This window comes from Pteronotus mesoamericanus, unplaced genomic scaffold, assembly GCF_021234165.1.
Source record: "Pteronotus mesoamericanus isolate MK-2021 breed Mesoamerican mustached bat unplaced genomic scaffold, CSHL_Meso_final scaffold_31, whole genome shotgun sequence".
Classification (NCBI taxonomy): domain Eukaryota; kingdom Metazoa; phylum Chordata; class Mammalia; order Chiroptera; family Mormoopidae; genus Pteronotus; species Pteronotus mesoamericanus.
The window spans coordinates 1,432,401-1,448,970 of NW_026555312.1; the positions used below are offsets into that span (position 1 = coordinate 1,432,401).

The following is a 16,570-nucleotide window of genomic DNA, read 5'->3' on the forward strand; positions in this document are numbered from 1 at the left end:
CATGTGCCTGGACCGGGAATTGAACCCACAACTTTGGTTTGTGGGACCATGCCATCAGCCAAACCACACCAGCTAAGGTATCAGTCTCTTTTGATTGTGAGTAACAGAAACCAAATTCAAACTTGTTAATAAGATAAAGAAGTAATTACTATCTACAGGACTCCAAGGTATAATTAAATGAACACGTTAGAGAAATAGGAGTATAGGTAGGCATCAAAAAAAAAAATGGAACCAGGAACTTAAGCATTGCCAAAATTCCTATCTCTACCTTCTTCTGATTTTACTCTGCGTGCCAACTTCTTCTCCCTTATGGATGACCAGAGTTCTCCACATGGTGGCACATATGGGGCAAGCATGATAGCAGGCTGCTCTCAGTCCTCACAGCACCCAGCCTTACCATCTGAGACACAGTACCACAGGTGCCCAACTCTGGGTAAATTATCTATGCTCAGGAAATACCGTAACTGGACCGGATGAGCTGAGTTCCACATTCCCTTACCCCCACCCCACCTCTGACAAATCAACTGTTGTCAGGGCTGCAGGGTTATGTAAGAACAAGGCGGCTTTTACTGGAACTATATGGTTAAAAGAAGGAGAAAAGACACTCTTGAAAGAAAAGAGAGATGCTATTCCAGGGAGTGGGATTGGAAGATAAAAATACTACATAGATAAAACAGCAAGTGTTTCTTAGTAGGAGATAAAACTATGTCAAAGAAATTGCCTGGTGCATAATGACTGAGGAAAAGAAACCATTAGTTTTCACAGCATTGGGGTTTTACTATTGAGAGATAATAGTTAAAGCATTAATTTGACTTCATCTTTCATAAAGACCCGTAAATGGGAGGAAGAATGCTTATTTATCAACTTAAAGGTTAACTGACCTTTGCTCACCAACCCCCTAAAACATTTTAATATTCTCGAAGCTGAGATATTTTGTCCTTTAGGTGTATATGTAATTTTAAAACAACTAAAATTCAATCTGATATATGTATGAGAAAAACTAAGGAAGGCGACCAGGCTAAAAGTTTTGATTTAAAAACAATGTTTTAGGTTTTAAAAATAAAATGACTGTAAATAATATAGCCAGTTTTCCTGTGACTCTAAAGGTTAATTCCCAAAAAAAAGGTTAAATATCCCAATAATTAAAAAAAATACTTGGAGCAAGAGTAGTATTTTTTAAACAACTGCATAGCAACGTAGAATGAGTTCTTTGCAACAAACAGATCATTTAGAGACACGTGTCTGTCATTTGTTTTGCTACTCGTTGCCAGGGATTGAGAACCTTTTTCTATAGAGGGCCAAATAAATACTTAAGGCTTAGCAGGCCATACTATCCTTCTAGGTACTACTCAACTCTGACACTGCTGTTTGAAAACAGCCATAGACAATAGGTAAATAAATGAGTATGATTGCATTGCAATAAAACTTTATTTACAAAATGCATTTATTGCACTTGCTCTGTAGGCCATAATTTGTTGAACCATGCTCTATATTAAGCAAATACTCACTCCCCGCATTCTCTATCCTCTTCTTCCATATACCCTATATGCTTCTTTCACTCTGTTTTAAAGCACAAATGTGAGTATATCAGTCTATCTTAAAAACTTTTACTGACAAATTCCAGGGTGGTCATGACAGGGTAGATTGTATCAGAACATCCTCCCTGCTGAGGCCATCTATAAAAGAGAAATGCAATATAAAACAGGACTTGAAGTTAACAGATAGGAACCACGGTACCCTGGATTTGAAGGGCCAGTGTCTGAGAGAAGGGAAGCACATTGAGCTCACCTTCTCCTTCACACTCTCCTCTCATGCATTTTCCAACTCACAGCACAGTGCTTAGAGGCTGGACTGAAGAAAGCAGCACAGCTTTGGTTCTTACAGAAGAGAAGAGGCAAGGCCAAAACTCCCAAGTCAGTCAGGACTTGAGGGACCAAATCCTAGAGAAAAGGGAACTTTCTGCCCAACAGTCTGCACAGCTTTCACTCTTCAGGTATTTGCCAATTCCTAGGTTATGAAGGACTGAGGCTCAGGAACCAACTTCTTGGCTCGAATACAACAGTGTTCTGATCTCTGCACGCTGTAAACATTTAGGAAGCAAATATTTAGTCAAGAGCCAAAAACATGGCTTTCAACCTCAACATCCTTACTATCTAACTGAAAAATACCCAGTTTCAGCAAATGAAATTACATTAAAACAACAAGCTACAAAGAAATTAACACAGAATAAGGAGCCATAGGTACTGATCAAACATCAAAATCTTTAGGGTTCTTTAACCTGTTATTCTTCAAACCTCTATGATTTCAGTTCATCAAATCCTCTTTGTCAATTCCTACATTGGTCTAATTGATCTTGTTAAGTCTTTTTTCCTATAGATCAGGTTCCACTTCCTTGCCTATTTCCAAAAATACTTTAAGACCAGCTTTTTCTTTCTTCTCCTCCAAACTATGACAGTCATTTATGAACTGAGGTAACAGGTCCCATATACAATTCACATTTACGTCTGTAACCTCACACAAGAAAGCATGAAGATGCATTGACCTTGTAGATACGAGTCTTTTTAAAAACTGCCTGTTAGTCTACTCTTCCCATTTGTTATTTAATTTAAACACCTTCTCAGGTAACATATTTAAAGAATTACAAATGCATCGTTCTTGTAGAAATGATACAAACTCATTATGTAACATTTTAATCAACATGAAAACATTTGAATTAAAACTCACTTGATATCACTTGGTAGCACTCAGTAATAATTATTCTTAATATTCCTGAAAAAAAATGTTTCAGTAGGTGGATTGATGGATAGTGTGATAGGCAGAATAATGATTACCCCCAAAGATGTCCACATCTCAATCCTCATTGTCATAATTATCTCAGATGGGAAAGGGGACTTTGGAGATATGATTAGGGTTATAGGCCTTGATAGGAGGAGATTATCCTGGATTCTCTGGGTGAGCACAATCTATTCACACATTCTTAAAACCTGAGAATTTTTCCAGGTTGCAGTCAGAGCAATGCAAGAACAAAAGGAGAATTAGAGAATGTAGCATGAGGACTCAACTGCCTTTTCTGGCTCTGAAGATGACGGAAGAAGGACATGAGCTGCTGAATGTGAATGGCTTCTGGAAGCTGAGAATGACCTTCAATTTATAGCCACCACCACCACCACCAACAAAAACAAATAATGAGGACCTTAGTTCTATACACTCAAAGAACCCAAAAGAGCAAGGAAAATATTCTTCCCTAAAACAAAGTCCTGTTAACACCTCGATTTTAGCCCAGTGGGATCCCTGTTAGATTTCTGCCATATACAACTGTAGTTTTGGTGATTTGTTATGGTAACAATAGCAAATCAATACATATGCTAAGTAGGTAAGTGGATGCAGGCCTTCCTCAAAAATGAATCATTCTATATATCCCATTTTAGAACAAAAATTACTTTATTAAATTTTATATGAATTTAATAAAAACTAAAAGTTAAAATTGAAATATTACTGTAAGAAATGTTTCTAAAAATTTATTTAACATCAAAATGACATGAAAAGTATTGATATGTTGGAATCAGTTTTTTTAAAGTTATATTTCTGACTTAGGTAGTTATCTATTCTTGCTATGAAAATAAAAAAATTAGCATATTCCCACTTCTTCCCATTTCTCTCCCATATCATCAAATTTTATTAATTATATTATTCATTTTATTTTATCAGAGTTTATAACATTTACATTTTGTTCTCCAATGAATATTTCCAAGAATTTTTCAGTTATTGTTTTTTATGTTCTAATGCTTAACATGAGTCTTTTTTACCATGGCTTCTTTATGAGTTTTTCACTTTTACCATCTTTTGATTGTCTGGAATTATCAAATATTTTTTTCAAGAAAGCCTCAAAAGTGTTGCTTTCCCTGAGTTCTTGCATATGAAGAATGCTTTAAATTTTAAGCTTGAAAGATAAGATGGTTGAGTATAAAATTCCTCGACTATATTTTATTTCCTTCAGAAATGAATAGATATTGCACCATAGTGTTCTGGTGCTGGGTGTTGCTATGGGAAGACTGAGACTAGCTTAATATTGTTTTTATTTTACTTTTTTTTCCAATTGAGCAGGATTCTTCCTTTACCCCTGAAATTTTCTAGACTATATCTCTGTGTGGGTAGTTTTATATCAATTGTTTTCTAGGACTATGTTTATCTATATATCCAGGTATTTATTTGAGGAAAGTTATTTGCTATTATATCATTTTATAGGGCTTTCTCCTGTTCCATTTTTTGTAGTCTTTTTTTCAATAACTAATGCAACATTTTTTGACATGTTCATCCATTTGTCTTTCTATATGGCTTTCATTACTGCAATGTTTTTATTTTCTCATCCATTTATTTTCTAAACATTACAATCTATCTCTTCACATCCTCCAGTTTTTTTAATTATGTTTTTCTTTGAAAACTAGCTTATTTCCTTTGAGCTCTACCTAAAGAGAAATCAGTAAACTGCATTTTCTTAAACCTGAAATTTTTGTCTTTCCCTATTTAATTATTCCTGTAATATATTTTCATCATTTGCCTTCTCTTTGTTATTCTTCTCTTATATTTTGTACTTTATGTTTGTAGTCACCATGATAGTTCTTCTATGATTATTACTCATCTTAAAATACAGCTGACTACTTATGGAAGAATGTGTAAAGGGGTGAAAAGAGGGTTAAGTCAAAGCAGCCGATGGCCTTCAATGGGATACATACCTTGAACACTCTCTTAACAAGTCTCTTATTACATGGAAGGAAAAGATATGGCTAGAGATATGCATATAAAATTATTTCTGCTCCTGAACACATTTTAAAAAGTATTACCTTTCTGGTAATATTTTAAGGAATATGTTGAAATGATACTTATAAATGAAAAGACCTTAGGGATGGTTTGCTTGATGTATATTTCAAATACTAGTGTTCAATGTATAAATGACCCATGGACACAGCCAAAATAGAGAAGGATGGAGGGTGGGAGGTGGCGTGCGGGCAGGGGAAAGTGGTGGCGGGGAAAATGGAGACAACTGTACTCAAACAATAAAAAATAAATTTAAAAATTTTTTTAAATAAAATAAATAAATGTATTAGCACATCATGAAAAAATATATATATCAATGTTCAGGTGGTCCTGGCCTGTAAACTACAAAGTATCCCTTGCACTATATCTTATACCAACCCTCCTCCACCTATAGCAACCCCTCCTTAGGATAGATAATTTAAAAGTAAAGGGTTAGATGACTCGCTGACATGCTGTCTCCTTCAAAACCAACTTGAAGTTCAGGTCAATCTGTTTTAAATCTCAAGGATGATATAGTGAGAAACAACCATCTTCAGAAACAGTATAATTTAGACTCTTGGTTTTTTAGCCTTTTAAGCAAGATAGATCTTCAGCAATATCCTGAAAGGATCCTAAATATTCTGCACAAGGAGCGTAAGACGTCTCAGCCGCAGTTTCAGATCATTTCCATCAAATAGGATTGTGAGGTGGCCCGTCATAGATTTAAACTTTGTTGATATCATGTTATCAGGCATTTTTTTCTAAAATAGATGAATTTCATCTCTGTGAAAGATCCACTGAAGCAAATAAGCCTCATTGTGATAATTCCAGCAAGGGTACTAGGGAACTCCTCAGCAGTTCCAGTTCCTCATTCAGGATGCTGACCACTCACTTTGATGTGCAGATTGTCTTAAGTTCCATCTGGGACTTGATGAAAGTTTCATCAGTGGTACACTGTGCTTAGCTTTAGGTTCTCAAACTCTTAACCTTCCCCTGAATTTACATTAAGCTAATGTGCACGCAGAATTTACTTTGATCTCAGCCACACATTGAAAAGATTTTCCATTAATCACATTTTTTCATCTCTTGTTAATTATAGTTACACATACACATGCTGTACTTTTCACATTAGGGCTGACTTACTGTGTACTTCAGAATTTTCTCACTGTCACATATCTGACTCACAATGAATTGCAATACTTATCATTATCTCACCTCTTTCCATTTTTCAATTATCTCAACTCTGTTTATATCATAACCTATGCCTTTCCTAACTAGAATTTGCAGAGTTACTATTATTGTCATGCTGGCATTAGTAATACTCCTAAATCTCTTCAAAACTAAACAGGAGCACAGTCAACCTGTAGGCTTACAGGAAGGACAATGGTAAGAAAAAGTTAGCTGCTTGTAGCCAACACCACACCTGGTCTATTAGGGTAGTGTGCTCCATTCAATAGCTTTCTTGTTCAAATATTTGTAAAATATATCTCTTTGAACCTTGAAAGACAAATTGCTAATTTAGTAATGCTGCTTTTCCTGGGTCAATGATCTCAATTAGAAGTATGGGCAAATATTGCTATGTATGCTTTTAAATATATTAGAATATTTGGTTTCAAAAGAGACACAGTTGGTATTATAAGAATCCTTGTCACATCTCAGCTTTCACAGGAAGAAAATCTTGACCACCTCCCTCCTTACTGAGGAGACAGATCTTGTTCTAATGATTACCAAATTCTTATCCATATCGTAGTACTTTCTTCTTTAAAAGTTTAGAGCACTTTCTCCTTTAAAAAGCTTAATGCTTTTAAAGTTAGGAAGTAGATTCTTATATTTTTACTTCCATTTGCATAAATGTGAAGGTTGCCCATGGGAACCAAAGAAAGCCCTCTTGGTATAATTGACATTTAGACGGAAAGCATACACTATTCACTCATTTCCAATTTGCAGAACTATTTAGCTCATAGATTCAAAATATATACTTCCCACATTTTCCTTTCTTAGCCTAGCACCTTGTATAGGCATAAAGGCACATTATCAAATATTTTTATCAGAAAGATAAAAATTAGAAAGAGGTGATTATTTGACATTTGTGTCTACCATGCAATAAAATGGCATTAAAATCTTCTAATTCTCTGCTTGGGCTCAAATATACCTTCAACTGTCTTAAATCAAAGTCCATAATGTTGGATAAAAATTAACAAGAGTCTCCTTGCCATCAGCATTTATCCATAATAAGTTCCTTAAAAATACCACGGAATTAGTTTTTGATTGGTTTATCACAATCACTAAAGACAAAAAGTCATATATCATTACTTCCATTTATTTCTTCACAAACACACACTTTTCCAAATGGAATTCTATGGTTTATCCAGAAGAAAAAAAAATGTGATCTTTGATATGATTGCTGTTATTTAGGATATCATTGAAACACATTTAACTAGGCATCTACTGTTTGGGGAATTTGCAGTGATTGAGTTCCAGTTCATTACTTTCAGGGCTGCGATGCCATTGTCAGGGCCTCAAAATCAGTCAGAGAGGCTACGATAGCACAAAGGCAATTATGCTGCAAGAAAAATGTTGTCCACTAATCAGCTGGCAATCAATTACTAAGAAGAGAAGATAACCCTCTCCCCACTCAAGCTCTTCAGTATTAATAGTGCCATCGTGTAATTACTTTCGGCTTGGGCAGGTGCATGAAAGGACAGACTCTATAGCACACTGCATCGAAGATTAATGAGTTCTGTCAATTTGCCCAGCAGACATCTGATTCTCCAGCTTTCTGTAGCTACTAGTTTTACACTTGCCTCAGGGTTTTTTTCCCCCTGAAAAAAAATTAGCTAGTAATTTAAATACATTCTATAAGCATACATCTTTAGGGAAGGAAAAAATGCCCTAATTTTGCTATGAAGTACAGACCAAAAAGATTCTTCATCTGAATATTAACATCGCAAGTGGTTCATAATGGTGGTATTTTTTTAGTCATGCTTTATTTTAGATGTCACAATTAGTGATATACAGGATCTGGAGGCTATGTAAACCCCTCAAAGTGGGATCATGTAAATCCAACATCCCTGCTCTTCTCCATTCCCTTGGATGGCCCAGCAGCTGAAAAGGGAAAAACTGTGAGAGCGCCAATATATAATGGAACTGTTTTAAAGCCTCCTACAATACAAATGGCTTGACCAAGAAGGAGACTTTTAGCCCACCGATTTTCTGGGTAAAAGCCTCTGAGACTTCCCCCACACCCCCCACCCTATAGGAAAATGCAGCATTGGCCCAGAGAACCTGGTCACCCAGGCCTATACATTTGCGTCAGAACGGGAATTGCCTATAAACTGAAATGAATATCAGGAAATTTGCTGTTGCTCTAAATTGATATTTTATAACCCAACTACTGTAAAATCTCATAATCTTTAAATACACGAGGTCAATGTACTAAATGGCTATTTTATGACGCTTCCTAAAGCCTCCTATTTGTTTCTCATGAAGACCTAAGTCTTCTTAGTTCATGCTTCTCCCTCTATTGCTCTTCCCATGAGTGGCTGAATAAAAGGAGAAAAAAGAAATCTGACTTAGAAACACTAGTTGTTCTTTTACCTTTCTGCCTCCATCTGATGTTATAATCCCCACCCATGAAATTTTTTTCAGACTACATTTATTGGATATTAGATTTGGCTAATTAACTCTTAGTATTAATTTCTTCTGAAGCAATGGCATCAATCGTTTCCCATAAAAGGAAAAAAAAAAACCCAGCCCAACTATAACTTGATTTTCACATAAATGTATTTAAACCTAATGCTACGGTTGTGTTTATCATTGATCTGTATTCATTGGTTTATGTTGTTTAAATTATTATTTTGTAGAATAAGAGACAATACAGTGGGGAATATTTCTGATCTGGAGAAGCTGTTCCTAAGAAGATAGCAGTACCTGTGCTCTCCTGAAAAAACAACAACAAAGACTCATGTCTCTGAAGCCACTGATCTCCAAAGCTGGAAATATTTTGAAACTCCTATCAGACAGAATCTTTATCAAAAAGAAATGAAAGGCACATTATCAAAGCCATGACCTTATATGAGTCAACAAGGACTATTGCCACCTTACCCTACACTGTGAAAAAAAAATCTTAGCTGCTTAAATTTTCCTTCATGTAATATTTTTACCTGTGATGATACCGTTTTATTCCTCTCAGGGTTACAAAAGAAATTATTTTCCCCAAATATCTATCATCTTCTAATGAAGCCTTTAGCAGGCATTTCATGTGGATCAACTGTAAGTGTCCAGCCTAAAGCTTAGAGCTGTTCTGCCTGAAGACATAATTCTGGGCGCCTAACCCTGATGTGTAACAACCCTGTGCGCCACAACAGGTGTCAAATACAGAGCTAATTTTAATCACACTCATTCAAATATATACCATGTATGCATATTTAATTAGTACTTCAATACCATTCCAACTACTAATTCCTGGTCAACAGAAGCCGGTTACTTTAGAAACTAATATCTAAAATCTATTTGAATGCTCTGCCCAAGAAAGGAAATATAAGTAGTATAAATGAAATGAGTAGGCAAGGAAAATAGGCAATCCTATAAGCAATATTAGCACTCTGGTCCAAAGGAAATCTAGGTTCATTAGTCTCTTAATATCACTGCTACAGGAGTGGATATATTATTCACTGATCCTAATGGGTATATTATTAGATGAAAAAAGATAACTTAGAGATATAAAACATCTGGACCCACATAAACCCAGAGTACACAAGCAGATTTGGATTTAATTTCAATACATCACTAAAGGAGAGGAGACAAGGAAATTTAAGGGGTTACAAGCTGAATGAAGGCTATAGGGGAATAGGGTGATTTCCCACCTCTGACCCTCATCAGTCCTGGAGTGTTTCATCCAGTTGGTTCTTGGTCATCAGTCAGAATACTTCTCAGGTAGGGGTTGCCTTTAACTAGAAAGGCTATGACAACTGAGGCCCGACTTTCATTCAGTGCACACCCTGCAGATAGCTGCAGAGAGGGGTCTGCTTACATACCTGCTTGCATATAGGGGTAAGCCTAGGACCACTGAAACAGAGGGGCATTTCCTGGGGAACCCCAAACTTCCCAGCTTCTTTCATCCTGGAAACTGATTTAATTACCATGCTCTGAAATAAAATGACTGAAAGAAACAAATACCATCTGTCTGTGTTTCGAGATCTATGAAATCTATCACCTCCTTGGAAGTCCCTGTATGGAACTTACATAGTACACACAAGAGGATAAATTTCCAAAGCGGAACACATGTACAGCTAAAGCCCTCAGAACAAAGTTTTTTCAGGCCCACCATCCCTATGAATATGCTCAGCAGGTACTCCAAATATAAAACCATATAACTTTGTAAAATACAACTTTATATTTTAAATTCGAAGTAAAGTCTAAAAGCTTTTTCAACTATTATAATGATAAAAATTTTAAAATAATAGCTAACACTTTGTGTTTACTCAAGTACTCAAGTCAGGTATTATTCTAAGTTCTTTGCATGTGTTAAAACTCTTAATCCTCATAACAACTCTAAAGGCAGATACCATTATTATTCTCACCTTACAGACAAGGAAAGTAAGGTGCGGAGAGGTTTAGTAGTTATCTGTCAAATGGCTAAGTAGCAAAACTGGGATTCAAATTCAAGTTTTCCTTCAGAATCAACTTTTTTTACCACTACCTTATGAACAGAATTTTTTAAACAATCATACTTAACAAAAAAGGACAAAAATAGAAATAACTTTTTAAACTGTACAGAAGAATAGACTCAATAATGAGCATCACATAAAATGGAGCAATATTGTGGAAGAGCTATTTAATCAACCTACCATATCAAGACACACCACTTGCAAGCCCAGGGTTGAAGCAGTTAAATTCCTGAGTTCATCAAAGTTTGTCTTCAGCGCTCACCAACTAATTTTTGTGGTGGCTGGCACTGTGCTGACTGCATCACTAGATTTCATCCATAAGACATATAATGTTCTTTTTCTGATCAAAGTGTTGATGAAGATCAGCATGGACTGAAGCTCATCTCTTACTTAGAGGACTTGCTAAAGATTGCGACAAGTCATCAGCACCCTCCAGGACCCCCACATTGTCTATATGTCCTACCTGTAATTCCCCAGGCTTTGATAGGCTTTAGATGGAGGCTGAAGACATTCTGATAACACTTTAATCAGCTGCCTTGTATCATTTCAGAAGCAGGTTCAACTACAAATAACAGAAAATCAAACTTACAGTGGTGTAACCAAATAGAAGTTTGTTTTTGTTTGTTTGTTTGTTGGCTTGTTTGTTTTCACACAATAAGAGGTCAGGATGTTGAAAGTCCCTGGCTGGTGTGGCAGTCACACCATGATGTCTTTTTTATCTCTGCTTCACCACATGCTTGGTGTGTGGACTCAGTCTTAGTAGCCTCAGACACTACAATGGTGGCACAGACAAGAGGGAGGGGGAAGGACAAGGTGAAAGGCACATGCCAGGTGTCATCTAAGAACATTTCTAAGAGTCCTGTGCTAAGACTTTTGTTTCTATGTCATCGTCCAAAGCTACATCATGTTGCCATCTCCAATCAGCAAAGGAGTCTGCAAAATGTGGTTTTTAGCTGGACACTGCCACCTGGGAGAGTAATTTGGATTATGATGGCAATAAAATAGAGTGGACTTGGGTTGTCAGCTCTCAGTCTGCCACACTCACATTAGTCATGCATGGGGAAATCCTGACACTGCTTATCTTGCCTCTGTTTAACCAAACCCATAATCTGGAACCTGTAGACTGCAACTCTACAGATATGTACAGATATTTTTGGTTGTTAGTGGGAAAAATCCAAAGTAGCTTAAGTGTAAAAAGAAAACTAATAAATTCACATAAAGTAAAAGTCTGGGGTATATTTGCTTCAGGTACAGCTAAACCCAGGAACTAAAACAGTGTCATTAGAGTTCTCCTCTATCTCTTTTTTCTCCTCTTCATCCTCTCTTCCTATTAGATAAGTTTTGTCTATGTAGAGAAAACAAAATGTTTGCTGGTCATCCATGTCCTATAAACTTAACCAATCCTAGAGGAAACAGTCATTTTGTATGGTATTGGTGTTCCAAAGAGGAGTGATAAATAACTCTACATTTAAGGAGTTCACAAGTCCAACGGAAATACTTTAAATTTGGGGTGTGAATCAGCTTTGTGAAAGTAAAGTATTGTACTCTTGCTAATTTGAAATATTTTTAAAATGTATCGCTCATCTCTAGTCTGTGCTAGTGTTCATTATTGTTATGTAAATATCCCTTTGACTCTAAAAACCATAAGACTGAGCATCAAATCCCAAAAGGTATCCCAAAGAGCAGTAGTTCTGCCACGTTACATAGAAAAGGGGTTTAATGCCAAATAAATGTCAAAAACCATGCATACTACATCTTATTCTTATAAATGTAAAATGTTCATTAACATATTAAGGACTCCAGAAGGTCCTGAAATTAGGAAGCCTGTATAATCTTATATAATCCAGCACTTTTCAAACTTTACCACACAACAGTTTTGTAAGTTGAAGAAAAATTCACCCCTACAAAGCCAGATTTTGGATATTTTTTAAAAATTGAAAGGCAAGAATGAAATGAGAATTATAATATACATTTTATAATGTGCCATACAATCTGCCACTTACCTGTAAAGACATAGTTCCATGTTCATGACATAATACAGGTCATAATTACAGCAAAGCTAAGCAGGTACCCAAGCAGTGAAAAGATAAGAGAGTGATTCACTTTGGTATATCCTGGGATATTGAATTATTTCTATTAAAAGCAGCTGTGTCTTCCAACAAGAATCCAAGTGCATTTTGACAGGATAATGCTGAATGGTTCACGTTGTTTACTAGTCAGTGTTTCAGTTACTTAATTATACACTGAAGTACCTGGAAATGAAATATCTCTTTTATGTATAACATACCTAACAGAATGTTGTATAGATTGAATCTACATTGCTCTCTTTGTACTCTGGCATGTTGCTCAGTGGTTTAAATATTAATTGGCTCTCTTTGTACTTGATGTGGACAATAACCATGAACTTTAGCAACAACTGGTTTAGTGACCATCTGCCAGTACACTTTCTGCTTCCCTACATTCACTGTATTGTGCCGGTTATTCCTCCTATATGAATGTCTTATTCTGAGACTGATAAAATGCCACTGAATTTCAATTCCATCTTCTCTATGAAATTATCCCTGACAAAAACAGTACTAGTTAATATTTACTAGGCATTTAGCATGTGCTATGTTTAAGTGCTTTGCACAAATAATGGATTTGATCCCCACATATCTTAAAGTTCCTATGGGGTCAGTTTAATATTTATTCCCATTTTATATGAATCCTAGCCATTATACCCTGGTCATTTTCCATTTTAGAAAATTTCCATTGATTATAGATAGGACAGAACTGTTCCCATTTCTTGACCATTTTGACGCAGCAGTAGATGTAGGTATTTTATGTCAGGTTGCACACATAGAAGGTCATATAGAGCATATGAACTAAGGCTTACTATTGAGGGACATGGTAGGTTGTTAAAATCAATAAAACAATAACTTTCTGGGGCATATGTATCCTGAAAATCATCATCACCTAACTGCTAAGCCATCCAGAGTCTGGATCAGATGCTATATATAAAGTCTGTTACATCAAAAGAAAGAGGCAGGAATCCATTCACTGATATTGTGCCTGTAAAAAAGTATTTGATTTGCGCATTTAAAATATTGTGCACCACTGCCGGTTTAATTTTTATAAATGTTCCCTCTCTTATAGATCTTCTCAATAGCCACATCAGAGGAAAGTGAAGCAAGAATAAGCTCCTCATTCAGGCACTCAGTACACTCCTGCTTGATTGGAATGGATATTGTACATAATATGTCCCTACAGATGTTTCCTCTGTGGGGCACATTGAATTTCATTTAAATGCCAAGGCACAAAATCTAAAACAATGTGACTTTAACAAAAAAATCTGATGAGGAATTTGATGAGAAAATGGCAAGAATTCCTGTGGCATTTGGGTAACAATTTCAAGCCTTCATTTTAATAGAATAAACAGGATCATATTTCATTCAAATCTGGCAATGAGATGAGCTTTGGGTATTACATTGATATAAACCAATAAAGAATTTGCAAATTTGAAGCACTAATTAACAGACACAATATTAAATGAAAAAAGTTTGCTCCAGGGGCAAATATACTTTGAACACTTTAAACTTTTATTAAAAGATTTTTTTTGAATTACTTCTTTTGTAGTTTACACTTTTGCTGGTTTTTCTAATGGTAATATTTTATAACTGTAATGTTTTCAAACTGATACTTTTAATACCAAATCTGATATTCTTTTTTACCTTTTGAGGCAATACAGAAATGTCACTGTATTTTGTAATGTATAAGAAAATGAGCCAAAACTTGAGCCCAAATATCACAGAATAATCAAAGCAGGCTTCATTTAAGATATGCTGTCAGTGGTTAGAGACCAAGAAACTATAGGTTGATGTCAGCAGGAACAACCTATAACAGCGATTTTGGGGGAAATTGGCCTCCCTTGCTTAGTACCACTCTTGCCTTGCATATAGCAAATTAGGTCAAGCACCCCCAAGGGCAAGGGCTGTACTTGGGAAGGTGGTCCTAAGGGCAAAAAGATCTGGTTCCACCACCTTGGACCAGAAAAGATCTCAAGATTTTATTCCTAGCCCTGACTAGTGTAGCTCTGTAGGTTGGGCATCACCCTGCAAACCAAAATGTCACTGGTTCAATTCCTGATCAGGACACATGTCTGGGTTGCAGGCAGGTCCCTGGTTGGGGGCTCATGAGCCAATAGATGTGTCTCACATTGATGTTTCTCTCTCTCTTTCTCCCTACCTTTCCTTCTTTCCAAAAATAAATAAATAAAATTTTAAAAGGATATTTTATTCTTATGAGATAACTCAATTCCGTCATTCTCAAGGGATATACCCAAGCCCCATGTGAGCCTTTGTGACTCCTTGTTCTCCAGATGTCTCAGGGGTACTAATTTGAACGTTGTTTCACCTGGGTGAAAATGTGAAGAAGGAAGGTGGAAAGAAGGGTGTGAGTAGATACGGTATATTTAACTCAGGTCTTGCAAGCAGACAACAGTTCTTAAATGAATGACCTATTAATTCTTAACACCATGGGAAAATTCTTTCATAATAGTTCTAGAGGAATAATTCCCTGAAGCCTTCACTTACTGGTCACAACGGCACCACAGAAAGAGAATGTTCTCTACCCAGTAGCAATGCTCTACAGTTCTTGAGACTACAATATCTAAGACAAATATATCTAAAGTCTCCTACTTAAGAGATGCGCCATAGCTTCTGTAGTGACTGCCTCTCCCGCTGGGTCGGAGCCTTGCCAGCCCCTCCCCCAGGAGATCGTTGCAGTTTGCCAGTGCATGCTCCACTGTACATGTGGGGCAAAACGTGTTGATCAAAAATGCTGATACGTTGGAGGAGATGGAACAGGACTCTGGAATGTGCTACTCAGGCATTAGAGAAATATAACACAGAGAAGGATATTGCGGCCCATATTAAGAAGAAGTTTGAAAAGAAATAGAACCCCACCTGGCACTGCATAATGAAGAAGAAGCTGGGTAGTTACGTGACACATGAAACCAAACACTTCATCTACTTCTACCTGGGCTAAGTGGACACTCTTCTGTTCAAATATGGTTAAAAGCATGGACTGAACCACAAACCCAGTGGCCCATCTACAAATAAGGAGTATAGCCTAAGTGCCAAAGACCAGAGACTGAAATCTTCAGCCTTGCCTAAAGGTACACCTTGATCTTGAAACTTTGTTATGTTATTTTATACTTGGCATTCTCTGTACTCATCTGTTGTGATTATAAAACAGCAAAACAAAAATTAAAAATAAAAGAAAATACTCATACTTCAGAAAATGAAGTATGTCTAGATGTCAGCTAGAATGTTAAACAATCAAATATGTGAGACTGACCGTCACATAAGATATGGTAGGCTGGCAAGTGTATGTTTTTGTTTGAATGTGTATATTTTTAAATGAGTAGTCATTTTATCATAAGCATGTATTCAGCAGAAGTCAGCTGGCGTTAGTATTACCTATACCAACAACTCTGCAATCTGTGCTCCACTTACAGGTTTTCATCGAAAGTTCATTTGTTTGCATTATAACTAAACACTACATTCTTCAAGAGGGAAGGAAAGGAAAGGGGGATTAAGTATAGTACAAGGAGCTTTGTATACACTTTATCCTCAGATCCACCTATGAGAGAAGTATTGTGACACCTACATTACAGATAAGGAAAGGAAGGCCCAGAAAGGTTAAGTAACTGGTCCTAGATCACACAATGAACAAAAAAAAAATATATCAAAATTTCAAACCAAGTAGATTTGGCTCCAGAATCTAGGCTTTTCCTCCTATACTAGGACATCAGAAAAGTTGGTTGAGAAATGAAAGACAACCAAATTAGTTAAGCCATCAGATAACTAATTTAACTTATCTTAACTCATTTTCATTCAGAAGAAACTCAAATCTAATCCAGTGTCAAGAATGGAAACTCTGCGCCCGTTTTTGCCATAGAAAAGCTTAAGGACAAATTTGTACCTGCACCCCTAACCCCTCCAGTGTGTCATGTAATCATTAGAAACTTATGCCCAGCTCCACTTCACCTCACTTGTTTTTCTATTTTGCCAGTTTTTCATATTTTACACACTCTCGTTAAGAACAAGAAATGCTTTCTGGGAAAA

General features: G+C 36.3%; 1 pseudogene; it reads left to right on the plus strand.

Moving 5' to 3' along the window:
• LOC129085750 (dynein light chain 1, cytoplasmic-like) overlaps positions 1–15,518 on the plus strand; it is a 138,310-nt pseudogene extending 122,792 nt beyond the window's left edge.
• The last annotated feature ends 1,052 nt before the right edge of the window (positions 15,519–16,570 follow it).